Source organism: Mus caroli, unplaced genomic scaffold (genome assembly GCF_978045245.1).
Source record: "Mus caroli unplaced genomic scaffold, Mus_caroli_1 scaffold_3, whole genome shotgun sequence".
Taxonomy (NCBI): Eukaryota; Metazoa; Chordata; class Mammalia; order Rodentia; family Muridae; genus Mus; species Mus caroli.
Window position 1 is genome coordinate 52,032,250 of NW_028227258.1, and position 9,476 is coordinate 52,041,725.

Consider the following 9,476-nt stretch of genomic DNA (forward strand, 5'->3'; position numbering starts at 1 on the left):
GGCCTGCCAATCACTGCCTTCGGTATCTGAATACTCAGACCTGCCCCAGAAGATGGTAGAGTTTCCACTGGATCTCACCGCCGTCTGGATAAGTTGGGCTTCAGGCCATGAGGGTTGGTTCATTTGGGAGTGAGATAGGGAGGGCTCAGGAACTGCATACAGGCAGACAGCGCCCCCTAGGCACTGGTGTCTGAAAGTGAAATCATCCAGACTGAATGAAGCCTGTTTGCTCAGTCTCCAAGGCTAGAAAACATGCCCAAGTCTCTGGGTTATTGGGATATCCGGGAGGTGAGTAGAAGGTAGGGCTGCTGAGTGGGAAGAGCCCTGGGTTGACACACACTGAAGAGTTAGGCTGGTTCCAGGAGATAGCTCCTCTTCAGCATTTTCTAGAGTCTCCTGTCTTTTCCTGTCAGCAGGCCTCTGACTGTCCCTGTTTTCTTGTTAGGTATAGAGATGGAGGCTTCCCTAGAGGAGATGAAGTCATGTGTTTATGATTTTACTGTGACTTTTGTTACCTGTTATCTCTCACAGCTGGATCACACCATCCACCTGCTCCTGGAATACACAGAAACAGGCTATAAAGAGAAGAGATACGTCATGGGGGACGGTAATGACATTCTTCTGGTCACACTCCTCTCCAACTTCTGTCCACTGGTGCCAGGAAGCGTCTACCTATCTCTCTGGTTCTTAGCTCTGTGGATCTCCTTCAGGCGAACCCAGAGCTTATCCCTTCCTGAGAGTTCCAAGATGGTGCAGCTTTGGTTTTCAATAAATAACCCTGGGAATGAAGCGCTGGCTCCCTCCCCACCTGTAGTCATGTAGGGTTTGCTTAGCACTTGCCTGTGTTTTGTGTGTACCCTAGTCAGGTAGGGCCTACAGCCTTTGAAGGAGTATTCTCGTGTAAAATCGTGGGATGTAGGATGGAATGAGTCAGATCAGATTCCCATACCCCAGGAGGACTTGCCCTGACATTTTGGGAGGATCCCAGGGGAAGGGAAGGATGTACGGAGGAGAGCTTTTCACATTATTTTATCTACCACAGCTGCTGTTATGAATGAAGCCAGCAGCTGAGTGAAAACTTCAAGCTGGGCCTGGATTTTTCCCAATGTAGGTGCAGGGAAGGGGAAGTTTGGGGAAAACACACTGTTCTCACCTCATCTCCTGGTCTGGCTGAGGGGTTGGGGATCAGTGTTTCTGCCCTCCTGCTCCATCCCTGCTGGCTGCACAGTGTTCTGTGATGGGCTGTGTCCTAGCTCTCCCATTCAGTGCACACTGTGGCCATGGAGGGCTTCCCATGGCAGGCACACTGAGTGCCAGGCCCTGTGTCTGCTCTCACCCAGGGAAGGGATGCTGAGACCCCATATCCCATCTGACCATCCCTGCTTGTCTGTCCAGCTGCCTTACTTAATTGATGGGTCACACAAGGTCACCCAGAGCAATGATATCCTGTATCCCACTGCCTATAAGGATGATCTGTGTGGTTAAGGCTGGCTGCAGGGTTAGGAACAGAAGCCATCCCTCTTGGCTTGGCTGGGGTAGGATGCTGAGAGTGAGTTTGTGCTGTGTGTGCTGCAGATGAGGAGATAGAGGAGAGGATGCGTATGTACATTTTGGAGAACCAGGCAATGGACACTGGCATGCAGATGAGCATGGTCTACAGTCCTGACTTCGTGAGTCTTCACTGTGTGGGGCAGACAGGGGTTTGCTGGAGGAGTTAAAGGCTTGTGTTATTATCTACACTTGTCCTGTTTATTATCTGAACTTACTTGCTCTGATTCGTCGACCTTCCCAATTCAGCCAACACACACCCAATTCTTATTAATAAATACTTTATATCAATGTCCAGAAATCTTTGGTATTGTTGTGGCAGCCGTGACTAGGCATTTGGTTCCTATATAATACGTTCATGTACTCAGAATTCTTTGCAGCTTTGAACTTGACCACCATAGTGGACCATCTTGCCTCATTGGTCACATACCATCTGCCTGCTCCCTGAGTGCCCAGATTCAAACCAGAAGAAAATAAAATAAGCCTAATATATTCAGAAATCCACCTAACAGTTTTCTCAGAGCATAGCCCCGGGTAGAAGAAATTATCAGGGTCTCTTCCTGATTGGCAGTTCATGGTCAGCCTGAGGATATTTGTCCCTTCCGACATCAAACGTGGTTCAACTTTGCTCATGCTACTCAATATTGACCCTGCTCTGTGTCATTCTTCAAGAATAATTTTGTCTCTTGTTAACTACCTTGCTTCCCCTGTTCCACTGGATTTTCAAGTGCAGAACTTATGAGCAACCCAAATGTAGTCCTGGCTTGGATGTCAGCGGTGACAGGTTCGGGGACAGGCATTCTCATCTAACTTCCAGTCACCTCTGAGTCAACTCTGCTACCAAGCAGGACTCTGATTATTACCACAGGAACACATGACATAGAAACCTATGCACTGGCGCAAGCCCCATATAGAAAGGAGGCTTCTCTTCTGCACAACCCTATGAGACCAGCCTTTCTCTAGAACACCTGTGTCTAAGGGTTGTGACAATTGTTTTCTATCTCAGGAGAAGTGAAAACCAGAGTTCTTATAGGGCCTCCCAGATATGCTGAAGGTGTACTCTGAGTCCCTTAGGTAGCAGCCATGGTTTGCCGGGAACAAGGTAGAGAGGGTAACAGGTGGGCAGGAGGAGCTGCCACTCTTCCCAGGCATCCGGATCCCACCTCACTGACCCTCACGGACCCTCACTTCCTGCAGATCACCTTTGCAGACTTCCTCGTCTATGATGTCCTTGATCAGCATCGAATGTTTGAACCCAAGTGCCTGGACGCCTTCCCAAACCTGATGGACTTCGTGGCCCGCTTTGAGGTGATGCCCTGATCCTGCTTCCTCTTGGATGCCCTACTTCCCTTTCCCCTTTCCAGGTTGCTTCCCTAGTTCTGATCTATTGAGCACTGACTTTCTGCCAGGACCCATGTTCAGCCTCCTAGATCTTCGGAGTCAATTTATCATTGCCACATGCAGGCAACCTGTATAGAATTAGCTGTCACGATGAACAGATAGGGACCTGAGACTGTGTAGGGTAAGCTACTTGCTCAGCATCCTAGCATGTGCTGAAGCTGTTCTGGGCTCCTCCTGACTGCCTCTAGCTGCTAATGGTAATGGACCTAAACCAGCTAGTTGTTCTTCAGTGACAGGGTCCTAAGTGGGAAGTGGCCAGGAAATGAGAAAGATAGAAAAGATAGTGAAGGTAAGGCTGGGGCTAGCAGGTCTTGCACGAGCTTTGTCTTATGCCAAGGAAAGTCATGAAGACATATAGCCATCTTATATACTATTTCCAGTGGAGAAATGGGATGTAGTCAGCTAAAAGCTAAGGAAGCAATGTTGCAAAAGGGAAACAGAATATCTTAAGAACAATATAATCTGAGCATACAGTGACCTTGGGACAGATAACCATAGCCCTGTACAGTGGCAAGACCTGGATTTTCAGGATCAGAAGCCACAGAGTCCTCAAGGCTCTAACACTAGGCCATTATCAGCTCAGCCAAGAACATCCCTGGTCTTAGAGAAGGAGCTGTGTTCCTTCTCCATACAACAGGGTCTCGGGGAATGCCTAGGTTCAGCACAGCTCAATAGACAGAATTCAGTGTTTTCTGATTTGTTCAAAAAAGAAAGTCAGGTCTCTGTACATCCTGGTTTCTTGTCCAGGACCTGTGCCTTGCCAGACATATGAAGAATGTGTTTGCTTCTGTAACCATTAGGAAGAGAAAAAGCCAACTGATGTGCAGGACCAAGACATACACAATGGTCATACCTGATCTGCAGAGCTGGCCACTTGTGTATTTGCAGTCTCTTCAGCCTTTCCTGCTTACACTCAGGGTTTGCTGAGTCACTGGGTGGCTCCTGGACTCTCTTCCAAACCACACAGGCCAGTTCTCAACCCTTTCGGTTTTCTGGATCCTTGCTTCCAGGTACAGCTTCCAAGTACAGGCATGTCATTGCAGTCAGGAGTGACAGTGTCCTCTACAGGAGGCAGGAGGGAGTGCACAGGGAGCAGAGTGGCAGCCAGAGTGCTGGGCTGACCCTCTTAGCCATGGGAGACTGAGGACATTTCTTAACCTCTGCTACCTCAGCATCCCTGGTGGTTGGTGTGGTGATGGTGGGGCTGATTTTGCAGGGTGGTGGGTGGGTTTTCTCCCTCTGGATTTTAAAGTCTCTTGGATGGTCCTAGAGTGGGTTTGCAGAGCTGAGGTCCTGGTCTCTCCTTCTCACCTGCAGGGCCTGAGGAAGATCTCTGCCTATATGAAGACCAGCCGCTTCCTTCCAAGTCCTGTGTACTTAAAACAGGCCACGTGGGGCAATGAGTAAGACCATGCATGGAGTGCCGGTGTTGGTAGGGAAGATCTATCAGTGCAGCTGTGGCCCTGGACCATACTTGGCTCCTGTTGCCCACTCTGTAACAGTCTTTTGCTTCCATTTCTTGCTCCTGTACCAGGACCATTGTCTCCCCTCTACACCCTATTTGCAGTGAAGGTTCTGCAAGGTCAGCTCTTCATTTCTTTGTTTCTGTCTGGTTTCTGACTAGATGGTCCTTGGTTTTACTTGGAGCAACTTAATTGACATTATATGCCTGACTCTTGCCTGAGAGATCAGCCTTGTCCAATCCCCAGGAAAGTCTGAACTACACTCACTCTGTGTCTTGGCTTATTTCCAGTGGCTCATAGACTGACTTCTTTGACTTGTTGGAGTAGTGTTTGTTCCTTTGTTCACAGGAAGATCTGGGTAGTGGGACCGTGATGGGAGCTCTCAGTCGAGCAGAGCCTAAGAACAAATATGAACCTTAATGTCTTCTGATGGTTCTGATGCTGGGATTCCTACAGAATGGTGCTCCTTCTGTATCAGGGCTCCTCATTCACCCTACTGGATGCAAAACCTCCACTGGCCATGTATTGTTGTGTGTCAGGCTTCGAAGAAAGGTTGGGCTGATGGGAAGAGGTAAGCAGGCCCTAGGCTCAATATCTGTCCTTATCCGGACGTCTCTCCTGGACCCAATATTCATTTGTTCTCAAAGGCGTTCCCCTATAAGTCTTCCCACCCTTTGTGACTGGTCCTATGGGTATTCTCACCCAACTCAATCATAGGCTCCTTTGAAGGATCCACACATTGTTGAACTTTTGATCTCTGATATAAATGGCAGTGTCAGGCATACTGTCAATGTTCAGGAAATTAAGAAAATTTGCTTTCCCCACCCCCCACAAAGATGGATTTGCCAATGCTGCAAATTAGTGATCCAGAAATAACCATGGATTCCCCAGAAGGCATAGAATGGGGTACAGAAGATGTTCCATGTGGAGGTGTTGTAGTTTAATCCAGATGCTCTTTCTCTCTCATTTAAGCACATAAGCGGTCACAGTTGCCCCTGAGCGCCTGCAGATGGCAGGCCTCCTTTCCTGGATAGCCTGTGGAGCAGTATATAAGCATCCTGCTGTGACTGTTTTGTGTCACCTCACACACAAAAGAGCTGGACTTGTTGAAGAAGCATCCTTTGATGGAATCTAGACCATGGATTCTAGCCTTTGTCAACCTCTTCTTGTGAGACCTACCTGTAACTTGGAACATGTTGGAAGATGGCCCTGCTGGGCATTGTCCTTATGCCAAGTCTCAGCTGTGCCTGTTACAGCAGTTAAGAAGTAAGCACTCATAGGCAGATGTGCGGGTCACTGTGAAATAAATGATTAATTAAAAGGTAAATTTTGTAAGATAAGAGTTCATCGAAGAGAAATGTTTATTAATCTGGTAAGATCAAAATCCCTTATGCTGACCTTTATTAAACATTAACAAGCACAGATGAAATAACAGGGAAAGGGAATTATGATAAGTTAAGTAGCTAGACACAAGTATTAATAGAGAATAAAAGAGGGAGGGAGGGAGGAAGATAAGGAGAGGAGGAGAGAGAGAGAATGAGAGACTGCGTGTGCATATGGAAATCAGAGGTTGACAACATCAAATCTTCAACTACCCTTTACCTTCATTTTTTTTCCCTTGAGATTTTGTCTCACACGGAACTCTGCCATTACTTATTTAACTAAACTATCAGGCTAGCAAGCTCCTGGATTCTTCCTGTCTCCTCAGCACTGAAACTGACAGGTACACGCGTCCTAGCCTGGCTTTTACAGAGGTGCTGGGAATTGTACCCAGGTCATTGTGCTTGCACGGTAGGTAAGTGCTTTACAGACTGAGCCGCCTCCCCAGCCCTTCCTGGTCTTTTCTGGGGATCTGTAGAAGTCATAGCTAACATACAATGAATGGCCATGTCCCAGTGAATGTGCTCCACACACAGTGACTGCAGCAAAGTGAAGACCAAACAACTCAAACGTGGGCAAAGGACTAAAGGGAGTTTTCTTTTTCTTGAGAAGATATTACCATATCTTTTATTACCATTACTTTTTTGTGCCCATAGTCATTTATCATTAGAGAAATGTAAAAACCACATTGAATATCTGCTTTACACACTTATGGCTAGTCACCGTCAGTAGATAATGGCAGATAGTGATTGTATGGAGGAATTGCAATGTTTTGCTTTGTCTCTGGGAATGGAAAATGCTACAGCTACTGTGAAAATCACTCTGTTCCTTATAAAATGAGTAATAAAATTACTAATGTATCAATTCCTCTTCTATGTATATACTCAAAATAATGCAAAGTTAACACTTGTGGTGCACATATAACATATACACACATAAATATATAATTTATGTGTACCATATATAGTGGGTTTAAATAGCTATATTGGCCTTTTGAGACATAATTTCTCTATTTCAAGCTGGCCTGGAATTATCTAGGTAGCCCAGGCTGACTCAGACTTGTTGTCTTGCCTAAGCCTCCTGGATCCTTAGAGTTGCAGGTATGTGCGACCATGGCTAGTTCAAATATGTATTTTTTTTAAACATTTACTTTTATGCATGTGTTGGAGTGTATGTTTATATGCCACAGGAGTGCAGGTCTCTACTCATAGAGACCAGTAGAGGGCATCAGAGCCCTGGAGCCAGAAGATGTGGATTCTGGGAATTAAATGGAGGTCCCCTGGGAACAGCAAGGGCTCTGAACCACTGAGGCATCTCCCCAGCTCCCCAAATATGTATTTGTGTGTCCATGTTCAAAGAAGCATTATTCAGATGAATAATACAGAGATGCAACCCATGAACCCATTTACAAATGAATGTAAAAAGAAAACGCTGGGTAGAAACACAGAATAGTTTTTAGTGTTAAAGAGGAGAGCTATTTTAACCCATGATAAAACTTAGATGAAACTTGAGCCATTAAAACTGCTCAAAACAACAAACAAGCAATCCACACACACTTTACAATTTTATTCATATTAACTACTTTCCCCATCATTCTGATAAAATACCAGACAGGACACAACTTAAGGGTGAAAAAGATGTATTTCGGCTGGCATTTTGTGAAGTTCGGCTCACAGTCCTTCGGCACCATGTGCTTAGGCAGAATATCATGATGGCCAGGACATGACAGAGGCTGTTTTCCACTTCTTGGCGGAGAAAAGGCAGACAGTGTGACACACAGGAACCATAGACCACACCTCTGCAAGGAACTGCCCCAGGCATCCCCCTCCTGCAGCTATGTCTCAGTCTCTCACACATTCTCATACCCAGTGATGGAGCCACCACCTCTACTCAAGTGTTCAGAGTACGGTCCTGTGGGAGACACTCTGTATTCAAGCTGTAACATGTGAGGACAGCAGATATCACAGAGGCAGTGGCTTCTGGAGGCTGGAGGGAAAGGCAAACTGACAAGCCTCTAGTGTCACAAAAGGGAAAGGTGAGTGGGGACAGCTGCCACCATTAATGCTCAGGGCAATACTGCACTGGCACAAGGTCAAATGTGATGCCACAAAATTTACCACAGTAAATATAACAAACAAGCAAGAAAGGAAATAGCAATAGGTGGTTTACCATCCCCATCCCCAGTTCAGATGCTCCCATTAAAGGGCAAACTACGGTAAAGCTATGTTAGATTTGAAATTTTAAGCGTGATTATAGAAGAAGGGGATTGAGAGCAACTTCATCCTTCTGTCCTGGAGAGGACAAAATAAGATGGTGACTGTAGATGAAAAAGATCCCTAAACATTGTACTCAGAAGAGATGAGAACATCCACCCAAGGGCCTCGCCCAGAGGCAGCACGTGTACTGCAGACAAACCACGATTAGCTGTAGCAAGACTCCAGTGGGCTCCCTCCATTCACTGTGCTTCCTGACTCTAGACTGGGAGAAGGGATAGGCTTTCTTTTAAAAAAGATACCTGTTTGCATGGGAGTTGGCTGTGTCAGTCTGTCATTATTTACTGTTCATTACACTTCTTTGCCTAGTTCCCCCCTATTTCTAGGGTCAGTGGACTGTCACTGAGCTAGACACATGTCATCTCATGGGGAGAGTCCAGGAGACTGGCCATCTCTGGTCCATGGAGTCTTTCAGGGTCCCAGCCTCCTTCCTCCTTGTTGGGGTTTTGGGTATAGGAAGAGAAGTGGGGTGCTGAGTCTAGCTAACTGTAGGCAAGAGTGTTGTTAACCATTGGCAGGCAGGCAGCACAACACAGTGGGGTCTGAAGGAGGATGCTTCAGACTCCTCTAGGGAGAGCAGTGCCTGTTCCTTTAAGATCCCCTGTGGGGAAGTAGAGGGGAAGGGCTGCATCTCTAGGGACCAGGTCCAAGGTTGGCTGCTATCACCCAGACTAAGATAACTAGACTAAAAGGCACTATGTTATTTTGTGTTTCTGATTTAAACAAGTGTTTGCAAAGGCTTGAGGACATTTTTGAATGAGGGCTTCTGAAAGAACAAAGGGCCTGTTAGTACAAGACAGATAGGACAGTGGTCACTTGCCTTAGATGCAGTCCTCCATATAGGGCTTCGATGCTCAGAGGGGCCCTTTATCAGGGAGGGGAAGACAAGCTCCCTGCCTACTCTCCTGACCTTAGAAGAAGCTGTGTCTCAATTATGGGAAGGAGAGAGAGAGAGAGACAGAGAGAATAGGCCAAGGCAGGAAGATCCCACCAGGCACACAGGAGAGAGTGGCATCTGTCAAGGCCAATAGCATCCTATTGGTGACATAATCAGGCCCAAGGTCACCTGGAATGATGTCATCCTGTGCAACATTGCTCCTTACTTAGCTCAGCCTATATGTGTGAGGGTCTGGGTGCAAGTTAGAAATGGGGTACGGTCTGATCAGAGGCCTTCACTTGAACTTACCAGAGAGAAAATACTGAGTATCAGTCATTGTGTAGCCAGAAAGACATTCTGAAGTTTCTCCAGTCAGGTGCGGAGAACCTGCTTAGCCAGGCCTTTCTGCACCATCTCACGCCCCCTGTTGGACAGGGCCAGGCTGTGGCTTGTCTACACAGGCTCTGTGTCTCCCCTTCCAACTTGTCAAAGCTGCTTACAATCCAGTTTACTCCACATCCTGCCACCAGACAT

The 9,476-nt window shown here is 46.7% G+C and overlaps 1 pseudogene across 1 annotated transcript; it reads left to right on the forward strand.

Annotated features, from left to right (window-relative positions):
• The first annotated feature begins 215 nt into the window (after positions 1-215).
• LOC110291413 (glutathione S-transferase Mu 6-like) lies at positions 216-5,894 on the forward strand (annotated as a pseudogene). Its single transcript, XR_015046682.1, has 8 exons — positions 216-288; positions 532-614; positions 1,049-1,107; positions 1,396-1,480; positions 1,576-1,670; positions 2,555-2,650; positions 2,746-2,856; positions 4,267-5,894. The product of XR_015046682.1 is annotated as a glutathione S-transferase Mu 6-like (transcript).
• Positions 5,895-9,476: the final 3,582 nt, after the last annotated feature.